Below are 26,990 nucleotides of genomic sequence, written 5' to 3' on the forward strand. Positions count from 1 at the left end.
ATACCGATAACCACTTGGGTATCTCCGCCTGCCACCTAACTTCACGGGTTAGGATTAACAGAAATCGTTTGTGCGAATAACCACTTGGGTATCTCCACATGTCACCTTACTTCACGGGTCAGGATTATTAGAAACCGTTTGTATGGATAACCGCTTGGGTATCTCCACATGTCACCTGACTTCACGGGTCAGGATGACAAAGGTGCAGAAGACGACATAAGTCTCCGCGTGTCAACGGGTTTGCTTGCCCCTGATTGACAAAGGGTGCAGAAGACGACGTTAGTCTCTACATGCAATCAGACTCTGAGTCTGGCAGATAACGAAAGAGTGTTTATACCCATAACCACTTGGGTATCTCTGCCTGCCACCTAACTTCACGGGTTAGGATTAACAGAAATCGTTTGTGCGGATAACCACTTGGGTATCTCCACATGTCACCTTACTTCACGGGTCAGGATTAACAAAAACCGTTTGTACATATAACCGCTTGGGTATCTCCGCATGTCACCTGACTTCACGGGTCAGGATGACAAAGGTGCAGAAGATGACATAAGTCGCCGCGTGTCAACGGGTTTGCTTGCCCTTGATATGGACAAAGGGTGCAGAAGACGACGTTAGTCTCAACATGCAACCGGACTCTGAGTCTAACGGATAGCAAAAGATTGTTTATACGAATAACCACTTGGGAATCTTCGCCTGCCAACTAAAGTCATGGGTTAGGATTAACAGAAATCGTTTGTGCGGATAACCACTTGGGTATCTCCACATGTCACCTTACTTCACGGGTCAGGATTAACAGAAACCGTTTGTATGGATAACCGCTTGGGTATCTCCGCATGTCACCTTACTTCACGGGTCAGGATTAAAAGAAACCGTTTGTATGGATAACCGCTTGGGTATCTCTGCATGTCACTGACTTCACGGGTCAGGATGACAAAGGTGCAAAAGATGACATAAGTCTCCGCGTGTCAACGGGTTTGCTTGCCCCTGATATGGACAAAGGGTGCAGAAGACGACGTTAGTCTCAACATGCTACCGGACTCTGAGTCTGACGGATAGCAAAAGAGTGTTTATACGGATATCCACTTGGGAATCTTCGCCTGCCAACTAAAGTCATGGGTTAGGATTAACAGAAATCGTTTGTGCGGATAACCACTTCGGTATCTCCACATGTCACCTTACTTCACGGGTAAGGATTAAGAAAAACCGTTTGTACGGATAACCACTTGGGTATCTCCGCATGTCACCTGACTTCACGGGTCAGGATGACAAAGGTGCAGAAGACGACATAAGTCTACGTGTCTCAACTGGTTTGCTTGCCCCTGATTGACAAAGGGTGCAGAAGACGACGTTAGTCTCTGCATGCAATCAGCCTCTGAGTCTGGCAGATAACGAAAGAGTGTTTATACCGATAACCACTTGGGTATCCCTGCCTGCCACCTAACCTCACGAGTTAGGATTTACAGAAATCATTTGTATGGATTACCACTTGGGTATCTCCACATGTCACCTTACTTCACGGGTCAGGATTAACAGAAATTGTTTGTACAGATAACCACTTGGGTATCTCCGCATGTCACCTAACGTCACGGGTCAGGATGACAAAGGTGTAGAAGACGACATAAGTCTCCGTGTGTCAACGGGTTTGCTTGCCCCTGATTGACAAAGGGTGCAGAAGATGATGTTAGTCTCTGCATGCAATCAGACTCTGAGTCTGGCAGATAACGAAAGAGTGTTTATACCGATAACCACTTGGGTATCTCCGCCTGCCATCTAACTTCACGGGTTAGGATTAACAGAAATCGTTTGTGCGGATAACCACTTGGGTATCTCCACATGTCACCTTACTTCACGGGTCAGGATTAACAAAAACCTTTTATACATATAACCACTTGGGTATCTCCGCATGTCACCTGACTTCACGGGTCAGGATGACAAAGGTGCAGAAGACGACATAAGTCTTCGCGTGTCAACGGGTTTGCTTGCCACTGATATGGACAAAGGGTGTAGAAGATGACGTTAGTCTCAACATGCTACCGGACTCTGAGTCTGACGGATAGCAAAAGAGTGTTTATGCGGATAACCACTTGGGAATCTTCGCCTGCCAACTAAAGTCATGGGTTAGGATTAACAGAAATTGTTTCTGCGGATAACCACTTGGGTATCTCCACATGTCACCTTACTTCACGGGTCAGGATTAACAGAAACCGTTTGTATGGATAACCGCTTGGGTATCTCCGCATGTCACCTGACTTCACGGGTAAGGATGACAAAGGTGTAGAAGATGACATAAGTCTCCGCGTGTCAACGGGTTTGCTTGCCCCTGATTGACAAAGGTTGCAGAAGACGACGTTAGTCTCTGCATGCAATCAGACTTTGAGTCTGGCAGATAACGAAAGAGTGTTTATACCGATAACCACTTAGGTATCTCTGCCTGCCACCTAACTTCACGGGTTAGGATTAACAGGAATCGTTTGTGCGGATAACCACTTGGGTATCTCCACATGTCACCTTACTTCACGGGTCAGGATTAACAAAAACCGTTTGTACATATAACCGCTTGGGTATCTCCGCATGTCACCTGACTTCACGGGTCAGGATGACAATGGTGCCGAAGATGACATATATCTCCGCGTGTCAACGGGTTTGCTTGTCCCTGATATGGACAAAGGGTGCAGAAGACGACGTTAGTCTCAACATGCTACCGGACTCTGAGTCTGACGGATAGCAAAAGAGTGTTTATACGGATATCCACTTGGGAATCTTCGCCTGCCAACTAAAGTCATGGGTTAGGATTAACAGAAATCGTTTGTGCGGATAACCACTTGGGTATCTCCACATGTCACCTTACTTCACGGGTAAGGATTAAGAAAAACCGTTTGTACAGATAACCGCTTGGGTATCTCCGCATGTCACCTGACTTCACGGGTCAGGATGACGAAGGTGCAGAAGACGACATAAGTCTACGTGTCTCAATTGGTTTACTTGCCCCTGATTGATAAGAGGTGCAGAAGACGACGTTAGTCTCTGCATGCAATCAGACTCTGAGTCTGGCAGATAACGAAAGAGTGTTCATACCGATAACCACTTGGGTATCTCTGCCTGCCACCTAACCTCACGGGTTAGGATTTACAGAAATCGTTTGTATGGATTACCACTTGGGTATCTCCACTTGTCACCTTACTTCACGGGTCAGGATTAACAAAAACCGTTTGTACATATAACCGCTTGGGTATCTCCGCATGTCACCTTACTTCACGGGTCAGGATGACAAAGGTTCAGAAGATGAGATAAGTCGTCGCGTGTCAACGGGTTTGCTTGCCCCTGATATGGACAAAGGGTGCAGAAGACGAGGTTAGTCTGAACATGCTACCGGACTCTGAGTCTGACGGATAGCAAAAGAGTGTTTATACGAATAACCACTTGGGAATCTTCGCCTGCCAACTAAAGTCATGGGTTAGGATTAGCAGAAATCGTTTGTGCGGATAACCACTTGGGTATCTCCACATGTCACCTTACTTCACAGGTCAGGATTAACAGAAACCGTTTGTATGGATAACCGCTTGGGTATCTCCGCATGTCACCTGACTTCACGGGTAAGGATTAACAGAAACCGTTTGTGTGGATAACCGCTTGGGTATCTCCGCATGTCACCTGACTTCATGGGTCAGGATGACAAAGGTGCAGAAGACGAGATAAGTCTCCGCGTGTCAACGGGTTTGCTTGCTCCTGATTGACAAAGGGTGCAGAAGACGACATTAGTCTCTGCATGTAATCCGACTCTGAGTCTGGCAGATAACGAAAGAGTGTTTATACCCATAACCACTTGGGTATCTCTGCCTGCCACCTAACTTCACGGGTTAGGATTAACAAAAATCGTTTGTGCAGATAACCAATAGGGTATCTCCACATGTCACCTTACTAAACGGGTCAGGATTAACAAAAATCGTTTGTACATATCACCGCTTGGGTTTCTCCGCATGTCACCTGACTTCACGGGTCAGGATGACAATGGTGCAGAAGACGACATAAGTCTCCGCGTGTCAACGGGTTTGCTTGCCCCTGATTGACAAAGGGTGCAGAAGATGACGTTAGTCTCTGCATGCAATCAGACTTTGAGTCTGGCAGATAACGAAAGAGTGTTTATACCGATAACCACTTGGGTATCTCTGCCTGCCACCTAACTTCACGGGTTAGGATTAACAGAAATCATTTGTGCGGATAACCACTTGGGTATCTCCACATGTCACCTTACTTCACGGGTCAGGATTAACAAAAACCATTTGTACATATAACCGCTTGGCTATCTCCGCATGTCACCTGACTTCACGGGTCAGGATGACAAAGGTGCAGAAGATGACATAAGTCTCCGCGTGTCAACGGGTTTGCTTGCCCCTGATATGGACAAAGGGTGCAGAAGACGACGTTAGTCTCAACATGCTACCGGACTCTGAGTCTGACGTATAGCAAAAGAGTGTTTATACGGATAACCACTTGGGAATCTTCGCCTGCCAACTAAAGTCATGGGTTAGGATTAAGAGAAATCGTTTGTGCGGATAACCACTTGGGTATCTCCACATGTCACCTTACTTCACGGGTCAGGATTAACAAAAACCGTTTGTATGGATAACCGCTTGGGTATCTCCCCATGTCACCTGACTTCACGGGTCAGGATGACAAAGTTGCAGAAGACGACAGAAGTCTCCGCGTGTCAACGGGTTTGCTTGCCCCTGATTGACAAAGGGTGCAGAAGACGACGTTAGTCTCTGCATGCAATCAGACTCTGTGTCTGGCAGATAACAAAAGAGTGTTTATACCGATAACCACTTGGGTATCTCCGCCTGCCACCTAACTTCACGGGTTAGGATTAACAGAAATCGTTTGTGCGGATAACCACTTGGGTATCTCTACATGTCACCTTACTTCACGGGTCAGGATTAAGAAAAACCGTTTGTACAGATAACTGCTTGGGTATCTCCGCATGTCACCTGACTTCACGGGTCAGGATGACAAAGGTGCAGAAGATGAGATAAGTCTCCGCGTGTCAAATGGTTTGCTTGCCCCTGATATGCACAATGGGTGCAGAAGACGACGTTAGTCTCAACATGCTACCGGACTCTTAGTCTGACGGATAGCGAATGAGTGTTTATACGGATAACCACTTGGGAATCTTCACCTGCCACCTAACGTCATGGGTAAGGATTAACAGAAATCGTTTATGCGGATAACCACTTGGGTATCTCCACATGTCACCTTACTTCACGGGTCAGGATTAACAGAAACCGTTTGTATGGATAACCGCTTGGGTATCTCCGCATGTCACCTGACTTCACGGGTCAGGATGACAAAGGTGCAGAAGACGACATAAGTCTCAGCGTGTCAATGGGTTTGCTTGCCCCTGATTGACAAAGGGTGCAGAAGAGGACGTTAGTCTCTGCACGCAATCAGACTCTGAGTCTAGAAGATAACGAAAGAGTGTTTATACCGATAACCACTTGGGTTTTTTGTCCTGCCACCTAACTTCACGGGTTAGGATTAACAGAAATCGTTTGTGCGGATAACCACTTGGGTATCTCCACATGTCACCTTACTTCACGGGTCAGGATTAACAAAAACCGTTTGTACATATAACCGCTTTGGTATCTTCGCATGTCACCTGACTTCACGGGTCAGGATGACAAAGGTGCAGAAGATGACATAAGTCTTCGCGTGTCAAATTGTTTGCTTGCCCCTGATATGGACAATGGGTGCAGAAGACGACGTTAGTCTCAACATGCTACCGGACTCTAAGTCTGACGGATAGCAAAAGAGTGTTTATACGGATAACCACTTGGGAATCTTCGCCTGCCAACTAAAGTCATGGGTTAGGATTAACAGAAATCGTTTGTGCAGATAACCACTGGGGTATCTCCACATGTCACCTTACTTCACGGGTCAGGATTAACAGAAACCGTTTGTATGGATAACCGCTTGGGTATCTCCCCATGTCACCTGACTTCACGGGTCAGGATGACAAAGTTGCAGAAGACGACATAAGTCTCCGCATGTCAACGGGTTTGCTTGCCCCTGATTGACAAAGGGTGCAGAAGATGACGTTAGTCTCTGCAAGTTACCGGACTCTGAGTCTGATGGATAGCGAAAAAGTGTTTATATGGATAACTGCTTGGGTATCTCCGCCTGCCACCTGACTTCACGGGATAGGATTAACAGAAATCGTTTGTGAGGATAACCACTTGGGTATCTCCACATGTCACCTTACTTCACAGGTCAGGATTAACAAAAACCATTTGTACGGATAACCGCTTGGGTATCTCCGCATGTCACGTGACTTCATGGGTCAGGATGACAAAGGTGCAGAAGACGACGTAAGTCTCCACGTGTCAACTGGTTTTCTTGCCCATAGAAGATGATGTTAGTCTCTCCATGCTACCAGACTCTAAGTCTGAGGGATTGCGAAAGAGTGTTTATACGGATAACCAATTGGGTATCTCCGCCTGTCACCTAACTTCACGGGTTAGGATTAACAGAAATCGTTTTGTACGGATAACCACTTAGGTATCTCTGCCTGCCACTTGACTTCTCGGGTCAAGACAACAAAAGGTGGGGCGGTCGAAAAAAGTGAGGCTTTTGCTCCTACGTATCCTCAATTTATGATGAGCAACTCAGACCTACGTAGTTCTTGATCAATGGATTATCTTAGAAATTCTAGCTAATGAGGGATAGAACCCTGAGCTGAGATTTGGACTATCTTAGAAATTCTAGCTAATGAGGGATAGAACCCTCTGAAGAGGTATGGTCTACTTCCCCCCTAGAGGACATCCTAGGATCTCTTCAAATTCTTCCACCATGGGTGATAGCTGGAAGTCCCCAAAAGTGAAGCATCTCAAAAGCTGATCATAATACTGGGCGAGGGAGGCAATGGCCTCTGTGGAGACTTCTGCCATGGTTAGGTCCCAGATTTTACCGTAAGCTTTGCAAAAAGCTCGTCGCTGGAGCTGACCCATCAACTGCCCTAACTCTTTTAGACTGGTGATTCCTAGGCTCTTGACCTTGACTTGATAGAACCTTTTTTTAAGCGAAGGCGTTTGACATGACCCCATGTTTTACTAAAGTGAAACAAAACCCAGTGCGAATCAAAACTCCGACATCTATCATGGGTGGAATGAATGTATGAAGAAATGCATATGACACAAATGCAATTTATGAATAAGGAGCCCGGGAAATTGTCCCCTTCTTAGATACAACGTTTGGGCGGCATGGCGCCCGACGTATGTATTTAAGAAGGTGACATGGACCCTCCGTCGGTTTGACAAAGTGAGGGGATCAAGACTGAACCCGTGCATGATGCATATGCGAAGGGCACAACACGGAGATGTACATAGTATGACAATATCCACATACAAATATAAGCAAAGGGGTACATGACACTTAGGACTACATGCATGGCAGTGTAAAGAGATGCACGCAGTGTATTTGCTTCGTGCCCCTATTTTAGGGACCTACATGGGAGGGAGCTAAAAAGGTTTTTAGTGATAATTCCCAAGGTGGTCATATCTCTCTTGATGGTCTCTAAAGGTATCATCCCCTTTGAAGAACATATTGCGGCAGTAGGGACTACTAGCAACAATATGTTATCAAAGAGAAAAACTCTAGATGAGGGTTCACTGTAATCAAGCAAGTCGGAGACCTAGCATGACGACAAATTCACCTCCACTCCTTATGTTCCCATGGACCCGGGTATAGGGCCCCTTTTCAACTCATCGTGTGTGCAAATAGTGTTGGTGTTTGTGTGCATCAAATGAATAAATGTTTACCTCATGCATACATTTTAAAACACACTAAAAGCATCAAGAGAGTTTATATATACAAGAACATAAAAAAAAGACAAAGAAAAAGAACAAAAGGGAAGTCATGGTAAGGAAAGCACATTGATTGATTGGCCTAACTCTCTAACAAAGGTCCCCAGTGGAGTCGCCAATTGTCGCAACCTACCCTTCGGCGGGAGGGTGATGTGGGGCTCATGGGTGCATCTTCCAAGAAAGGAAAACGCGCGGAGTCACCACCAAAGTTTATTCGACGAAAACGTCGGAGAAACCGGAAAAGGGGTAGTCTACGAACTTTAAGTGTGAAAGGTTCGGGAGTTGTATTTACGCACGGGGAAGGTATTAGCACCCCACGCATCCGTCACAAGGGACGGCGGCCTTTTATCAAGTGTCCAAATATGACTTCAATTTGTTTTATCTTCCCTTTTTTATGCTTTTTGTGTCTTTTTATGCCTTTTATATTTTTTATCTTTTTGGGGTCGACAAGGGTGTTTCCCTTGCTCCTACGTATTCCTCAATTGTGATAAGGAAATCTGACCTACGTAGTTCTTTGAGAACTGAACGTTGGTTAAGTTTTTTATTCTTTTTTGCAAGATATATTTTTGATTGAATAAAAGGTCATTTAAGGCATTGGACCATTAATGATCTCTTGGTTTTTTGAAAGAGGTGACAAAGCTATTTGTTGATTTTAGGCTTTTAAAAATCCACGTTTAACCAATAAAAGCGAAAAGGACCATTTCAAGGCGTTGGACCTTTAAAAATGGTTTTTAGGTGATGACAAAAGCATGATTTATGAATTGATTGTAGCCTTAGTTTCATTTTGGTTATTAGTCAATTCGATTAAGAAAGAAAATTCCAAGGAAAAAATGTCCGATTATTTTTTTGATTATTATATTATTATTTTGCCTCTTTTTGGTTTTAAACTTGGTTACGGCGTGAAAGATCGGTCGGATTTTATTTTAACAGAAATTAAAAGATGTCACAATTCAAATGATCGGGGGAAATTTATTTTATTTTTGATTAGGCGAGAAAATGACTTGAATAAATGATTAAAGCACGTGAAAAGGGGGTACAGAAAGTAAATGAAATAAAAATAAAAGCACGCGAAACAAGTGGGGACCACTACGGGTACATAGAATGAATTGAAAGGTTCGATTTTGGGAACTTACCGGTTGAAGACCAAAGAACGACGAAGAACGAACAAAGAACGATGAAGAACGGTGGAAAATCTTCACGAAATCGTCCACAGAAACGTCTCGGAAGCGTTATGGAAGCGCCTTGGCTTGGATTTTCTTCACGGAAACAATTTTTCTCAAAAATTTTAAGTGATTCTCAGATACCAGGAGGGTTGAACGAATTTGTTCTGCCCTCCTTCCCCTATTTATAGGGGAAAAAAGGGAGGTGGTTGCCGCCCAGCTCGCCCAGGCGAGCTAGGTTGCTTCCACCAGAAGGCACCCCCTTCTGTTGGAACATCCTGGAAGGCCCAAGTGGGCCTGCTTGCTATTTGCACACCCCTATTTATTAAATACACCCCCTCTGCTCTTTTTTGCTGATTCTTTTTCCGTAACGTTACGGAACTTTACAAATTACGTAAAGATACTTGTTTTCTTTCCATAATGTTACGAAACCTTACGGATTACGCAATTGTTCCCTCTTTGGCTTCTGGAATGTTACAGAACTTTACGGATTGCGCATTAACGCTTCCTTTCGACTCCCGACATGTTGCAGAACTTCACATATTGCCTAATGATGGGTGTCAAGTATCTCGAAGTGGCCAAGCGAAGGTCGCATCCCATCAAACAGATGGTCCCCGGACGAAATTAGGGTATGACAACATGCAACTAAGAATGCAGTATGAACTTTCATGCTTCCTTTTTTTGTTTTTGTTTCGCAGAGGAAAATGCAAGGATCATGCATGAGTAAACATGAAAATAAAAGGTATGCAAAAAGCATGTAAGATTCAGATGCATGGGGATGAAATGACTTATGCAAAATGAAATGCGTGAAATGATAAGTGACAAATGTAGGAACGATATGTCCATTACGATGCCATGAATAGATGCTTATGCGATGCATGATATGAATGCATTTACAGACATGAGATCCCAAAAAATCATCTATTCTTACTCGCACATTTGGGGGTGCAGTGCCCCATTTGTGCAGTTAAGAGGGTGATATAGGCCTTCTGGCTTACCGTGACAAAAGACAAGACCAACATACAGCACGTGCGTGATGACATGATGCAGATGCACAAAAGCACAACACGGGGATGTGCACAGCATGGCAATATCCTCAAATAATCATACAACAAAGGCGTACATGACATTTAGGTTATATGCATGGCAGTGTTTAAAAGGCACGCAGCGTGTTCACTTCGTGCCCCTATTTTAGGGACCTAAGTGGAAGGAACTAAAAGGCTTTTAGTGATAATTCCCAAGGTGGTCAAATCTCTCTTGATGGTTTCTAGAGGTATCATCCCCTTCGAAAAAACATATTGCAGCAGTAGGGACTACCAGCAACAATATGTTATCAAAGAGAAAAACTCTAGATGAAGGTTCACTGTTATCAAGCAAGTCGGAGACCCAGCATGACCACAGATTCACCTCCACTCCTTATGTTCCCACGGACCCGGGTATAGGACCCCTTTTCAACTCACCGTGTGTACAAATAGTGTTGGTGTTTGTGTGCATCAAATGAATAAATATCTATCTCATGCTTACATTTCAGAAACACACGAAAAGCATCAAAGAGTTATATACAAGAAATAAAAGGAAATCGACAAAAGGGGAAGTCATGATATTGCACGAGATTAGAAGGCCTAACTCTCTAAAAACAACCTACCCTTCGGCGGGAAGGCAACGCGAGGCTCACGGGTGCGTCTTCCAAGAAAGGAAAATGCGCAGAGTCGCCACCAACGTTTATTTGAGGAAAACGTCGGAAAAACCGGAAAGGTGTGGTCTACGAACTTTAATCGTGAAAGGTTCAGGAGTTTTTTTTACGCACGAGGAAGGTATTAGCACCCCACGCGTCTGTCACAAGGGACAACAGCCTTTAATCAAGTGTGCAAATATGACTTCAAAATGTTTTATTTTCCTTTTTTTTATGTCTTTTTGTGTTTTTTGCTTTTTATGTTTTTTGTATTTTTTATTTTTTTGTGGTCGACAAGGGTATTTCCCTCGCTCCTACGTATCCTCAATTGCGATGAGGAAATCAGACCTACATAGTTCTTTTAGAACTTAACGTTGGTTAAGTTGTTTTGATCTTTTTCCGCAAGATCGATTTTAACTGAACAAAATTCGTTTAAGGCGTTGGACCATTAAACGATCTTTTGATTTTTGGAAATGAGAGAAACGTTAAGGCGTTGGACCATTAACGATCTCTTGGTTTTGAAAGGAGAGAAACGTTAAAGCGTTGGACCATTAACGATCTCTTGGTTTTTGAAAGGAGAGAAATGTTAAGGCGTTGGACCATTAACGATCTCTTGGTTTTTGAAAGGAGAGAAACGTTAAGGCGTTGGACCATTAACGATCTCTTTGTTTTAGAAAGGAGAGAAACGTTAAGGCGTTGGACCATTAACGATCTCTTGGGGTGGTCGACAAAAGCGGGGCTTTGGCTCCTACGTATCCTCAATTGCGATGAGGAAATCAGACTTACGTAGTTCTTGCAAAAGCGGTAAAGTTACATGTTGGTTTTATGCTTTTGAACGGTCCATGTTAACCGATAAAAGCAAAGAGGACCGTTTAAGGCGTTGGACCTTAAGACGGTCTTTAGTGATTTTTGCGGAAAAAGCTTGATTTGTGAGTTGATTTTAGCCCTTTCACTTTGGTTATTAGTCAATTAATTCAAGGAAACTTTCAAAAAAAACGTCCGATTGATTTTTTTTATTATTTTATTCAAAGATATTTTGATTATTTTATTATTATTTTGCTTTTTTTGGTTTAACCGAGGTTACAACGTGAACGATCGGTTAGATTTTTGTTTTAACAGTGATTAAATGAGATTACAACACAAATGATCGGTTGAAATTCATTTTATCATTTATTAGGTGAGAAAACGGCTTTAAAAATGGTTAAAAGCTCATTAAAGCGGAAGAAAAGAAAATTGAAAGTAAGCGAAATTAAAGTGAAAGTACACAAAACAAGTAGGGACCACTAAAGGTGCATAGAATGAATTGAAAGATTCGATTTCGGGAACTTACCGGTTGAAGACTGGAAAACGAACGAAGAACGATGAAGAATTTCCATAGAATCGCTTAATGAAGTGTTACGGAAGCACCTCGGCTTGAATTTTCTTCAGAAACACATTTTTTCACCCAAACCAGCCGAAATGCATAACCAAGGGGCCTGGAATATTTTGAAACAACCCCCCTCCCTATTTATAGGAAAAAGGGAGGTGTTTGTCGTCCAGAGGCTTCTTGAGGAACATTTCTAAGCGCACCCCAATTACTAAGTTCACCCCCTTTTTCATACTTTACGGAAAAGTTATGGAAGTGTTTTGGATTTTATTTTCATCTTTTTTTCTCCTCCCTTTCACCAATGTTAAGTGAAATATGCTTACCCAAGGTTTGCAGAAATTTTACGGAAGCATTACGAAAGCCCCGGAAACCATTTTTCAACAATGTGGAGGAGCCTGCCGCGCAGTTGCTTCCTCCTTAAGAAACCCAACTTCCAAAATTTTGCGAAAGGGCCTAGATTTGAATTGCTATTTTCATCCCTATCTTGATAAGTTCACCCCCTGTTTGTGTGTTTTTGGCTGTTTTCTTTTCGAAATCTCACGAAACTTTACGGATTCCACCGCGATGAGTGTTAAGCCTTCCAAAGCGATCAACAATGGTGCTCGGATGAAATTAGAGTGTAACAGTTTATTTACAGACACCCCACTTTGTTAAATACATTCCCATTTTCGTGTTTTTGACCAATTTCTTCCCAAAACATCTCGGAACTTTACGTATTCTATAACGATGGGTGTTAAACATTTTGAGGTGGTCAAGCGAAAGTCGCATGCCAACAAACAATGGTTCCCGGACGAAATTAGGGTATGACAATTGTAAAATGAGTTTCCTTCTTAGCTAACCTCCTGGAGGAGACACTTACCTCCTTACACTTCTCTTTAACCACTAATGGTTGTCCTTCTTCTTGGGGGTAGATTTCTTCACTAGATTCTTCGTTTTTTGCTTCTTCACTTTCACTAGAGGAAGGTGAAGTAGTAGCCTCATCTTGGCTACTATAAATGTCTTGACCCCTCATAATCATAGTTTTTGTGGTGGGGCATTGAGAAGTAATGTGTCCTCTTCCAAGACATTTAAAGAACTTTATAGAGCTAGTCTTCTCTTGCATACTTGCCTTAGGGGCTTGCTTTTCTATTGTCTTCCCCTTATCATCTTTGGGATTAGAAGGTGTCGCCCCTAAGATGCCTTGACTTGGTCTTTCTTTGGATAAGAGTGAGAGCCATAAGATTTTGAAGTAGACTTCTTTTTAAGTTGTTGCTCTACCCTTATTTCCCAATCTAAGTTAGCCTCTACATTGTCCTTCCCATGGAAGTATGAGAGGTTAATGTTAGCCTCTTGAGGCTTTCTTTCCTTTTCTCTCCTATGGGAGTGAGGTCGAAGATGTGACCTATGCCTTCCTTCGTAATAGTCACGAAGTTCTTCACTTAGGCTCTTGCAAGAGTTATGACTACTATAGGAGGCATGTTTTTCTCTTTTCATTTCTTTCATTATTTTTCTTCTTTCTTCCTCTCTTATTTTCTTTCTTTCATCTTGACTTATTTCTGCCAATCTTTTTTTTCCTTTTTCTTTTCCCTCTTGTTTTTGTTTCCATAACTTGAGGGAACTTAACACATCTAAGATTCTAGATAAAGGGTCTTTATGACTAGTACCCTCGCCATTAACACTAGATGGATGATGACTCATGTTGGTTCCTAAGTTGTGGTTCTTTTGGGGGTTTGAAAATAAAAGGTAAAAGAAACTATGGTTGAAAATAGCCTAAATAAACACTAAAAAGAGGTGTGAAAGATAAGTTAAAAAACTAATTGGTAAAAGGTAAACTATCTAGGCAATTTGACAATGGAAGGTAAAGGAAATAAGCTATGAAAGCAAGCAAGAAATGTAAACTAGGCAAATCCTAAGAGTTTTTGGATGACCACATTTAAGGTTCCCAACAAAACACTCACAATCCTAAGGGAAAATTGCCTAAAATTATTACACACAAAGGGAAGTAGGGTGACCTATTGGAGGCTCCCAACTTACTTCCAATGAAAGGCCTTTTTGTTACAAAATTTGAAAGCAATGAAAGTAACTAAATTGTCAATTACAAAATTACAAAAAGGTCCTCAAATTTTGGTGGTCGTTCTCTCTTTGGAGATTCACTCAATTTGGAGTGCTTCTTAGTCCAATAGCTCTTAAGGTGGTTGGCCCTTTGCTTCTTGACTCAAATTATTCAAGGGATGGCACCAATTCTCCTTTCCAATTCCCTATATGGCAACTCACAAACAAGCAAACAAAGAGACAAGCAATAACCAAAGACCAAAAAAATGAAATGAAAGTTAAACCAATGGAGTTTTAACAAGACAATTTTTCAAGGATTATTCAACAATTAAAGCAATGAAAAGGACATAGAAGCAAGCTAGGACTCAAAGAGAAACTTAAAATGGCTCTAGAGTACAGGAAAAAAACTAAAAAAAGACTCAACAAACCTCTAGCTTTGGCACTTGTTTTCACACTAATTTTCAATTGAAATTTCGGAACTAAGATTGGTATAAAATAGGCACCAACTATAGAATAAATTTTGAGCCAAAACAACAAGCACACTTCCCTTTCACCTTTTTTTTTCTGGATACTGATTTTTCTTCGAACTTGTGTGATTTTTCTTTTTTTTTCATTTTATCCAAATCACTTGGTTCTTTTTTTATAACTTTTTTCCAGATATCTAGAAAATTCAGTAAACATTTCAGCTCAAAATTCGCATTGACCAATTATCAGTAAGTTTTACAAGTTCGTATGTCCAAGCTGCCAGCACCAGCGATTTTAGACTTCAAATTTTTTTTTAGCATGGAATATTGATTGCCTTGGGCTTACTTTCAACCTTCCTATGTATGTTGAACTCACTATGCTTGTTTACCACAGTTTTAGGAGTTCAATATTCACTTAGGATCAAAATTTCAGCCAGCAATTCATTCACCAAAACTCAAATTCACAATAGACAGAATCATAAGGAAACGTAAAAGTTCAAGAAAAGGTTCACAATCAAACACTTTCTAAGAATTTTGGATGAACATGTTAAGGACTAATTAACATGCAAGATTTGACTCAAATCAAATAATAGGCTAAAAGAATTTCATACACTCATGAACAAATGAGTTAGACAAAGAAACAAGAAAAATAAAATTCAGCACAACATAAGAAATCTTATGTGACAAATTTCATGACTAGACATGACTTCTATGACAAAACTACAATAGGTGAACAAGTCACTCTAGATTTTTGAGGTTTTCTTCTACTTTAATGTTTTTGTAAGAATTTTATGGTTTAGGTTTCAGCCACAAAAAATAACAAGACAAAACTCAAAGGAACCTAAACTCAACACAATTCATGGTTCAAGAACAAGAACAAGAAATTTGAACCATAGAAAATCAAATCTAGCTTCTATAGCAAGTTTAATTGGTGGAAACTCTAAAGAATCATGTTAAAAAATTTTAGCACAAGACATGTGAGGAGATACATGGAGAAAAATGAAGAAGCAACAATGGAAGAGAAGGTAAAGCAAAAAATTAATGGAGGTTTAAGGAGAACCTACTTGAAGCTCTTGTGCTCTGATTACCACTTAATGGAACTTTGAGCTTCAATAAGGTCCTTCAATGGTGATTTTCCACCATGGAGATGCAGCGGAAGGCACAGGAGAAGAGGAGAGGGGAGGCATCATCCACTAGGGAATAAGCCATGGAAGAAGGAGCTTCACCACCAAGAATGTGCCTTGGATAAGAAGCTTGAAGAGGATGCTTTAATGGAGGAAAAAAAAGAGAGAAGGGAGGAGCACAAAATTGAAGTACTAAAAGAGGGGGAGAAGTAGAACTTTGAAGTGTGTCTCATAAGACTTTCATTCATCAAAGTTACAACAAGTGTTACACATGCTTCTATTTATAGACTAGGTAGCTTCCTTGAGAAGCTTTCTTGAGAAAAATTCCTTGAGAAGCTTCTTTGAGAAAACATCCTTGAGAAGCTAGAGCTTAGCTACACACACCCCTCTAATACTAAGCTCACCTCCTTGAGAAGCTTCCTTGAGAAGCTTCCTAGAGAAGCTAGAGCTTAGCTACACACACCTCTCTAATAGCTAAGCTCACCTCCTTGAGATGATAACGTAGAGCTTAGCTACACACCCCCTATAATAGCTAAGCTCACCCCTATGACAAAATACATGAAAATACAAAAAAAGTCCCTACTACAAAGACTACTCAAAATGCCCTGAAATACATGGCTAAAACCCTATACTACTAGAATGGCCAAAATACAAGGCCCAAAAGAAGAAGAAAACCTATTCTAATATTTACAAAGAAGAGTGGACCCAACCTTGGCCCATGGGCTCAAAAAATCAACCCTTAGGTTCATGAGAACCCCAAGGCCTTCTTTAGCAGCTCTAGCCTAATCCTCTAGGAGTCTTCTATCCAATACCCTTGGGGGGTAGGATTGCATCATTTACTATGGCAACATCGACACTGCCTTCATCAAAGCTTGTGAGCTCTTCGTCCCAGTGTCTTCTCATTAATTCCTTTTTAAACTCATCGAACTTTGTGTGGTAGATTACCACATTTCGTTCTAGTAACAGCTTCCTGGTACTATTATATCAGTATACCTCTCCCAAGCTTCTTGAGAGGTGAACCTAGACCGACCATATCTGACTTGGGAAGGTGTAGAAGGAGCCTTCCTTTTCTTAGATGCCATCTGCAAAATAATTAGAACAAAACACAAGATTAAACAAGCCTTATTCTCAACAAAACAAAAAATAAAACTGAAATTTTGACTGGGCGATTAGCGCAGCAGGCTGGGTTTGGCGTGCCTTATAAAAGTTTACTCATGGGCTAAGTGCAGCAGACTCGCGCTTAGCCTAAAGACACAGAAAGTATTTTTCTGCAGATTACGCTTAGCGCAACATGCTGGGCTTAGCCTAAGTCTACAATTTTCAAAATTGAAGAGAGTGTGGGCTAAGCGCAGCATGGCACACTTAGCTCAGCCTCACCAAAATGACACTTAGGCTTAGCGCACAAGGCACGCTTAGCCTAACTACAAAGGCTGAAAACAGTAAGAGAGTTGAGCTTAGCGCAGCAGGGTGTGCTTAGCTCAACCTCCATGAAACATAACTATGGCTTAGCGCAGCAGGCTGCGCTTAGCCTTATTCAAGGACAAACTAACAGAAGCATAATGGGGTTAGCCTAACAGGTCAGGCTTAACGCTAAACAAAAACCTCAAAAAATCTTAATATCTGAAACACTAGGCCCGCTTAGTGCCCAGATGCGCTTAGCGGGTTCATCATATTGTTCATTAGCAGGGATGAACGCACTTAGCGCAACATGGTTCGCCTATACAAACAAGGACAGAGCCTGCACCAGCTGAGTCACAACCTGCAGCAGTAGACCCACCTGCTTCTCCAGAGGTTGAAATACTATCTCCTCCACCAGCTCCACCGGCACCACCTTTGATACTCATTCCTGATGACTCAGATGTTGAAGTTGCTACTCCTCCTAACTCGCCAGCCTATTACCTAGAGGATGGTTCAGACTTTTCTGACTGGATGGACAATTGAGAAAGTTGTGGTTCATCTTGACAAGAATGTGGATATTTCTGAAGAGTTTATGCTTCTTTTTGTGCTTTTTGATCTATTAGTATAATTATGGTTTTAGTACATTATTTTCTTCTTGTTAGTTTTGTGCATGAGTAGTGTAGTTGCTCATTTTGATGCATCTGGAACAGTTTAACTTAACTTCTATTGGTGTTCCAGTAAAATAGTTTATTTATTATGAAAAATGGATGTATGCCTTTTTTAAATTGAATGCATGCTGAAGATGAGATTTGTGTTTCTTTTCATGAATTTGAACGAATATGCATGTTGAACAAAGAAAGAACATGAGTGTGAACTCACTGTAGAATTGTTAGTCAGTAGACAGATTCATTGTGAAAGAAAAGCTTGAACCAAAACCCGTGAGAGTGTGGCCTTAAACTGTGAGTGAATGACTAGTTGTGAGTGATAATCTTTGCATGAATATCTGAATTTTAGAAAGAAATGTATAAATGAGGACATGATGAAGGCCATGATTGTACATACACAAGCTCTTTTGACCAAACAACTTACCTTAAATGATAATTGCATCCTTTGCTTCCTTTTTGAGCTAAATGATATTGTAAAAAAATTTGAACCCTAAACATAAATAAATATCTCCTGATACCTTGTTTAGATTCTAGGAGAGCATATGGTTCAAGGCAAATTTACTCTAAATTTGGGGGAGGGAAGTCAATTCCAATGAAAAGAAAAAGGTTAAGCATCAGCACACACAACAAATAAGTTGTATGTTAAAAAAAAAGAATAAATTGTGTTGTTACAATAAGGTCAAAAGCAACTTGAAAGGAAAGATAGTGAGAAAGCTACTGGTATAATACAAGACCATTGGGATAAGTCAAGGATATGTGCTCTCTTAGAACCTAAACCTTTGAATCCTAGAAAAACCAATGAATTTTTGTAGCCAAACCTCACTACAAGCCTGAGAAAGTCCTTCTAATTCTGTTTATATGTTTCTGACTTGATGGCATGAGATGAAATGCAAAGATTGAACCTCCTGTTAGTTGTTATCAATGAATAGCTTAAACACTTGTGCTTGAGTGAAACAATAGCCTTGAGACTATGGTTTGAGCTACTTTCCATGATATTTGTCTTACGATTAACTTCATCTAACTGTATAGTTCACATTTTGTTATCCTATTTGTATAGCTGCATATTCTGTGAAAACAAGTGATAGGTACACATTGCTTGATCTTTCTCATCATGCAATCAATAAATTTTGATGCATACACCTTTGTACATAAACATTGCATGTTTTACCACTTGAGGACAAGTGAGTTGTTCTCTTTTTCTTGAGGACAAGCAAAACTGTAAATTTGGGGGAGTTGTTAGTCAATGAAAATGACTAACTTTTGTGTATAAAACTTGTGTATATTGTATCAAACTTCTCCAATTTATAGTTGTTTTATAATATTATAAGTACTTTATGTTAAATATAGATAATAGATAATTTATACTTTTATTTTGTATGTTTAATAATCAATTTTCTCTCAATTTCAGGTTAATTAGGCAAATTGGCAAAAGTGTTGTTTTCACCTTCTCGCTAAGCCAATCTGCTGGCTTAGCGAGCATTCGCTAAGCGCAACACTCAGTGGCTAAGCGCGAGGAAGAATCCAGAAGAAGATGAGTTGTCAGGTTCGCTGAGCGCACCGCTCCAAGTCATCAAGTGCACCGCTTCAGCTCATTCGCTAAACGAGAGAAGCGCGCTAAGCCACAATCCACTTATGCGCGCTAAGCGATCCAGATTTGTGCTAAGTACGCGAGCACGGACCAACCCACCTATTTAAGCTTGAAATCAGATTTTTTGAGGGGGTTTGGCATTTTTCTTGAAGAAGCCTCTGCATGCACCAGATTCTGGCCTTGGCTTGAAGCTTTTGCATGTTTAGGAAGTTCTAGAGAGAGAAAGGTCCAAGTTCCAAAGAGTTGTGAGAGATTTTGCTGTGTGAAGATCTGCAGAGACGAGAGCTCGAAGCGGAAGCCGTTCTGAGAACTTAAGATGAGTTTGTGAGTGGTTGTGAGATCCTAGAGATGAAGGAGACATCCTCACCACTTGTATTTTTTCTATCTTTCATCTTGTTCTTCTCTGTGTTGTAAAGGAGCTTTCCAGACCATAGAAAGCTAAATCCTCTATTGGATTTGTAGGTACCTGATGTAAATATATTTCTATCTATGTAATGATGTTTTGTGTGTTCTCTGTGCTATCTGTTTTTCATTCCAGTATGCCTTTACCTTGATCACGTAGATGCATGCTTTGTTAGGGTCATTCAACAGTGGAAACTAGTCTAATTCTAAAGTCCTTGATAGTATGGGGCTAAGTTGTTGTGTTGTCACGAGGAATCGGGGTACAAGAACTTAGTTGTGTATGTGTGTCTTAATGTGGTCCTGGTTGAGTTTAGTCTTACAAGAGGAATCTGCGGACGAGGCTTGATCAGGATTAGGCTAGGCTATCATGAGGAATCGGGGTCTTGCAGTCCAGGAGACAACATAGGAATACCTGGGCATTGTTAGGTAGAGAACATCCATTTTAGCATCAGGAACCTATTAGGAAGACCAACACGTTCTCTACTTTTCTTTTACACAACATTTCTCTTGCGTGATTTTCTTTCTTTTTGCATAGATAGTTTACATACTTGTTCATAACCATAATCATCTTTTCATACCAGACACCTATTTACCGAAATAGCTTGCCAGATAACACAAGTTCCCCAAGAGTTCGATACTCAGTTCTTACCGTTTTATACTACTTATGCAATCTGGTACACTTGTTGGCTGCGAACAAGCGCTCCAACAACGAAATTTTTCCAAAGAAGAAGTGGCACTTTGCACATTATCCATGCTAAGCCCACTGATTAAGTTCAATTACAGTGAAGATGTTGGGCTTAGCGCAATGATGTGCGCTTAGCTAAACTATTCAGCCAACCAATCAGGGGTCTGTGCGCTTAGCGTGAGCAAGCTCGGCTTAGCGCGTGAAGACTGAGCACTTAGCACGAGGTCTGCACTCAGCATATAGACAATTGCGAAAAAATTTCTAAGTCTTTTTCTGTCTATCTCTTCACACAAGCTTAAAACCCCTTGTTCATTACTAAACAAGCTGATAATTAATCACAATCACAAGCAATGATATCCTAACATGTACAAGAAAACAAATTCAAATAAAATGCAATAAAAAGGAAAGAAGGGGAAGAAGAGTTGGGTTGCCTCCTAGTAAGTGCTCTTTTAACGTCACTAGCTTGACGCATTATCCTGTTATCTAGGATTGAAGTGTAGAATAGTGTTCAATCTTTCCATAGCTCCACCATGATATTGCATCAACCTTTATCCGTTCACTACCCATGTCCTGTCAGGATCTTTAAATTGAGGATCACAAAGCTCCACTGTTCCATATGGATGGACTTTCTTGATGGTAAATGGTCCAGACCATTTTGATTTAAGCTTTCTAGGGAACAATTTAAGTCTTGAGTTGAAAAGCAACACATGTTGTCCTGGTTGAAAGTCCTTCTTGAGCATCTTTTTTTCATGATACTTTTTTTACCCTGTCTTTGTATAGCTTTGAAGATTCATAAGCAATTAATCTTATCTCTTCCATCTCCAAAAGTTGCAGCCTCTTTTGTTCTCTGGATGCAGTTTCATCAAAGTTCAAAAACTTCAAGGCCCAGTATGCTTTATATTCCATCTCCACTGGTAAGTGACAAGACTTTTCGTACACCATCTGAAATGGAGATAAGCCTATCAGGGTCTTGAATGTTGTTCTGTATGCCCATAAAGCATAATCTAATTTGATAGACTAGTCCTTTCTAGTCGCAGCTACAGTCTTCTCCAGAATCTTTTTCAATTCCATGTTTGATACTTCTACTTGCCCATTGGTCAAGGGGTGATAAGGTGAGGCTACTTTGTGTGTCACATTATATTGCTTCAACACTTTCTGCAGCTGATTATTGCAGAAGTGTGTGCCTCCAACGCTAATCAAGATTATGGGCACCCCAAATCTTGAGAAAATGTTCTTCTTTAGAAACTTTACCACAGTCTTAGCATCATTATGCAGGGTAGCCACTGCTTCAACCCATTTAGAGACATAGTCAACAGCCACTAGTATATATTCATTGCCAAAAGATGAAGGAAAGGGACCTACAAAATCAATCCACTAGCAATCGAATACCTCAACCTCCATAATATTCTGTAGAGGCATTTCATTTCTTCTTGATATACACCTCATCCTCTGACATTGATCACATTGTTGCACATGCTGGTGAGCATCTTTGAAAAGTGTGGGCCAAAAGAATCCAGATTGCAAAACCTTGGTTGCCATCTTATCTCCACCATAATGGCTGCCACATGGAGAATTGTGGCAATGCCATAATATGCTCTTGGCCTCTTCTTGTGTCACACATCTTTGTAAGAGATTGTCAGCTCCTATCTTGAACAAGTGCGGATCATCCCAGATATAGAATCGTGCATCATGTAGGAATTTCTTCCTCTGCCACCACATTAAGTCTTTTGGGATGATTCCTGCAGCTTTCAAGGTTGCCATATTGGCAAACCAAGGTCTCTTACTCACCAAGAATAATGATTCATTAGGGAATTCATCTCTAACTTCAGCTTCTTTCGATGTGACTTCCTCATTCACCAATCTAGACAAATGGTCAACTACAACATTTTTCGATCCCTTTTTATCCCGAATCACCAAATCAGATTCTTGCAACAGCAAGATCCATCTTATTAATCTGGGTTTGGAATCAAACTTGTTGAGCAAATATTTGATAGTTGCGTGATCGATGTAGATGATAACCTTTGAGCCTACCAAATAAGATCTAAACTTTTCATGTGCATAGAAAATTGCCAGCATTTCTTTTTTTGTGGTAGCATAGTTCACCTATGTATCATTTAGAACCTTGCTGGCGTAATATATAGCATGAAAAAAATTTCCCTTCCTTTGTCCAAGCACTGCACCAACGGCATAATCACTCGCATCACACATCAACTCAAATTCTTGTCCCCAATCTGCTGCTGTAATTACTGGAGCAGACACTAATCTGGTTTTCAGATCATTAAATGCTTCCATACGCTCTTCATTAAACACAAAAGCAACATCTTTATTCAACAGATTGCTAAGTGGTTTGGCGACTTTTGAGAAATCTTTTATGAATCTCCTATAGAACCCTGCATGTCCTAAGAAGCTTCTCACTCCTTTGACATTCATTGGAGGAGGGAGTTTCTCAATTGCATCAATCTTTGCCTTGTCCGCCTCTATTCCCCTTACTGAAATTTTATGCCCCAGCACTATTCCTTCTTGAACCATGAAATGGGATTTCTCCCAGTTGAGAACTAGATTGGACTCTTCACATATTTGTAATACTCTTTCAAGGTTTGATAGGCACCCCTTAAAAGATGGCCCAAAAATAGAGAAATCGTCCATGAAAACTTCAATGCATTTTTCCACCATATCAAAAAAGATTGCCATCATACACCGCTGAAATGTAGCTGGGGCATTGCATAGACCAAAAGGCATGCACCAATATCCGAATACACCTATAGGGCAGGTGAAAGCAATCTTTTCTTGATCTTTGGGATCTACAACAATCTAATTATAGTCAGAATACCCATCCAGAAAACAATAATAAGATTGCCCTGCGAGTCGTTCAAGCATCTGGTCCATAAAGGAAGCAAATAATGGTCCTTCCGAGTGGCATCATTCAACTTCCGATAGTCAATGCACAATCTCCACCCGGTGATAGTCCTTGTGGATATTAACTCATATTTATCATTTTTTATGACTGTCATACCCTCTTTCTCGGGGACAACTTGCACAGGGCTAACCCATGCACTATTCGAGATGGGGTAAATAAGGCCTGCTTCCAACAACTTAAGCACCTCCTTACACACCTCCTCTTTCATGATTGGGTTCAATCTTCTCTGAGGCTGTCTCACTAGTTTATACTCAGCTTCTTTATTGATTTTGTGCATGTAATAAGATGGACTAATTCCTTTCAAGTCAGATATATGTCATCCAATTGCAGCTTTGTGTCTCTTCAAAATTTGCACTAGCTGATCTTCTTCTGTTTTCTTCAACGAGCTGCTAATAATCACTGGTTTTGAGTCATTGTCTTCCAAAAATGCATACTTCAAATGTGCAGGCAAGATCTTCAATTATACTTTTTATTTTTCCGTTTGCCCATCGTTCTTCAATTCTTCAAATGCAGAATGTCCCTCAGAATTTTCTCCTACACCATCTAACTCTTTAATACAAGTCTGAACTTCATGTTCCTCCTCTTTAGTAAGACATTCTACATGATTAATCAATGCTTTTTCCAAAGGAGAGTGCAGTGCCATGGCTGTAGCAGCTATTTCTATTTCTTGTTCTACCTTGTCCAGATCAAAACAAGATTTCATATCATTTGGATGCTTCATTGCTTCAAATAAGTCGAATGAGACTTTCTGATCTGCCACACCCAATTCTAACTTTCCTTTCCCTATATCTACTACACAGTTGGTCGTGGACATGATAGGGCGGCCCAATATTATGAGAATGTCAGGATCCTCCTCTATATCCATAACCACAAAATCTGCAGGAAAAACAAGCTGCTTGACCTGAATTAACACATCCTCAATCACTCCATATGTGTAGAAGCAAGCTTCATGATGATGAATCAAGTAGTTTTGATGATGACAAAAAGCCCAAAAAAATGATTTCAAGATTGAGTTAACAAGTTCAAGATCCAGATAAGATCAAGATTAATTTCAAGATTCAAGAAATGACATCAAGCATAATCAAGATTCAAGACAAGATGATTTCACAAGGGAAGTATTGAAAAGGATTTTTCAAAAACCAAACATAGCACAGTTTTGTTTTACAAAAGAGTTTTCTCAAATTTTTCTAAGTTACCAGAGTATTTACTCTCTGGTAATCGATTACCAGTTTCCTGTAATTGATTACCAGTGATAGAATTTGATTTCAAAAAGCTTTTAACTGAATTTGCAACGTTCCAAATGATTTTTAAATGGTGTAATCGATTACAATATATTGGTAATCGATTACCAGTGTATCTAAATGTTGAAATTTAAATTCAATTGTGAAGAGTCACATCTTTTCTTAAAATGCATTGTGTAATCGATTACATGATTATGGTAATCGATTACCAGTGACAAGTTTTGAATAAAAGGTCAAGAGATGTAACTCTTGACATGATTTTCTCAAGGTTATAACTCTTCCAATGGTTTTCATGACCAGACATGAAGAGTCTATAAAAGCAAGACCTTGACTTGCATTCAAACAACTTCTTGAACAACTTTTGAGAAACCTTTAAACCTTTACTACCTTTACAATTCTTTCCTACTCATCTTTCTTCTTCTTCTTCCTTTGCCAAAAAGCTTTCTAAGTTTTTTTTAACCTTGTTCTTCTGCAAGTGAAAATTCTGCAGAAACAAAAGTGTGCTATATCTTTTCATTCTCTTCTCCCTTTTCCAAAAAGAATTCAACAAGGACTAATCGCCTAAATTCTTTTTGTATCTCTCTTCTCCCTTTTCCAAAAGAATGAAGGACTAACCGCCTGAATTCTTTTGTGTCTCCCTTCTCTCTTTCCAAGAGAATTCAAAGGACTAACTGCCTGAGAATTCTTTTGATTCTTCCCTTTCCCTTAAACAAAAGATTTCAAAGGACTAACCGCCTGAGATATCTTTTGTTTCCCCTTACAAAGATTCAAAGGACTAGCCGCCTGAGAATTATTTTTCTTAACACATTGGAGGGTACATCCTTTGTGGTACAAGTAGAGGGTACATCTACTTGAGTTGTTGTAACTGAGAACAAGAGAGGGTACATCTCTTGTGGATCAGTTCAAGTGGAGGGTACATCCACTTGGTTGTTCAAAGAGAACAAGGGAGGGTACATCCCTTATGGATCTTTGCTTGTAAAGGATTTTATAAGGTTGAAAGAAATCTCAAGAACCGGTGGTTGCTTGGGGACTGGATGTAGGCACGGGTTGTTGCCGAACCAATATAAAATTTTTGTGTTTGTCTTCTTCTTCCCTACACTTTTTAATTTCCGCTATGCACTTTACTTTTACGCTTTACTTTTGTTTAAGTTACATAACTTAGTAGTAAAGCCTAATTGAATCTAGTAACATTAAGAAGGATAAGTTTTAATTAGTCAAGGTACATTAATAATTAATTCAGCCCCCCCCCCTCTTAATTATTCTGAGGCCACTTGATCCAACAATATGGTCTTGTGATGGAGCGGTCAGCTAACTGGAGGGTCATGTGTGTGGGCATTATTTCTAGGTCTCTAAGTCGTCGGCACATGGAGAGAGGCATTAAATTGATACTGGCTCCCAAATCTATGAGAGCTTTGCCTACAACAACATCACCGATAAAACACGGTATCGTGACAACTCCTGGATCTTTGTGCTTGGGTGGAAGGATGCTTTGAATGACAGCACTATAGTTACCATCCACAACAATTCTGTCACTATAGATGTACCAGTTCTTGTTGGTTAGCATATCCTTCAAAAATTTGGCATAAAGGAGCATTTGCTGAAGTGCTTCTCCAAAAGGCAAACTAATTTCCAGTTTCTTGAAGATATCAAGAAATCTTGCCAAATGTCATTCTTTATCTTTCCAGGAGGGTACCAATGGATAAGGTACCTCCTTGCATTCAATAGGAGTAGCCTTTTTCTTCTTTTCTCTATTGGCCTCACTCTTGCCCTTCTTCTTCTCAATCTCAACAACCTTCTCTTTTTGTTTTTCATTTTTCAACTTTTTTTCTTTTTCTTCTTCTTTTATTTCTTCTTCTTTTTCTTCCTTCTTCTTTATTCTCTCTTGACAATCTCTTATTGGTGTCTCTTCTTCTTTATCACCTTCTGCTTCCTCAACAATTTCTTCAAGTTCAACTAAATCATCAACCGGTTCCAGTGCCGATTGATCAGCTAGATGTTGTTAAAATCCCTCCACCTTCTAATCAGTTCTTCCTTCCTCAGCTTGAATCGCCATTCTGCTTTTAGTCATCACAGCTTTACACTCTTCCTTAGGATTTGTCTTCGTGTTTTCTATAAAGTTGTTGGATGGTCTTTCAGCTAACTACTTTGAAAGCTAGCCCACCTAAACTTCCAGATTCTTAATTGCAAACTCTGTGCTCTTTTGGGTAGACATCGACACTTGCATGAATTGAGCTAGAGTCTCTTCCAGCTTCGTGGTTTGGTCATAGAGACTTGGCATCTGCTGTTGTGTCCTTGTAGATGAACCACCCTGGTCTCTATTGAATTGGATACCAGGGTGATTTTGTTGTTGTCTCTACTGTTGATACTGCTGGTTGTTCTGAAATCCTGGAAATCCACTTGTATCGAAATTGCCTTTGG

The 26,990-nt window shown here is 40.6% G+C and overlaps 1 pseudogene; it reads right to left on the bottom strand.

Annotated features, from left to right (window-relative positions):
• The window catches only part of LOC106798725 (uncharacterized), a 156,847-nt pseudogene that overhangs the window by 63,187 nt on the left and 66,670 nt on the right, over positions 1-26,990 (bottom strand).

Source organism: Glycine max, chromosome 5 (genome assembly GCF_000004515.6).
Source record: "Glycine max cultivar Williams 82 chromosome 5, Glycine_max_v4.0, whole genome shotgun sequence".
Lineage (NCBI taxonomy): Eukaryota > Viridiplantae > Streptophyta > Magnoliopsida > Fabales > Fabaceae > Glycine > Glycine max.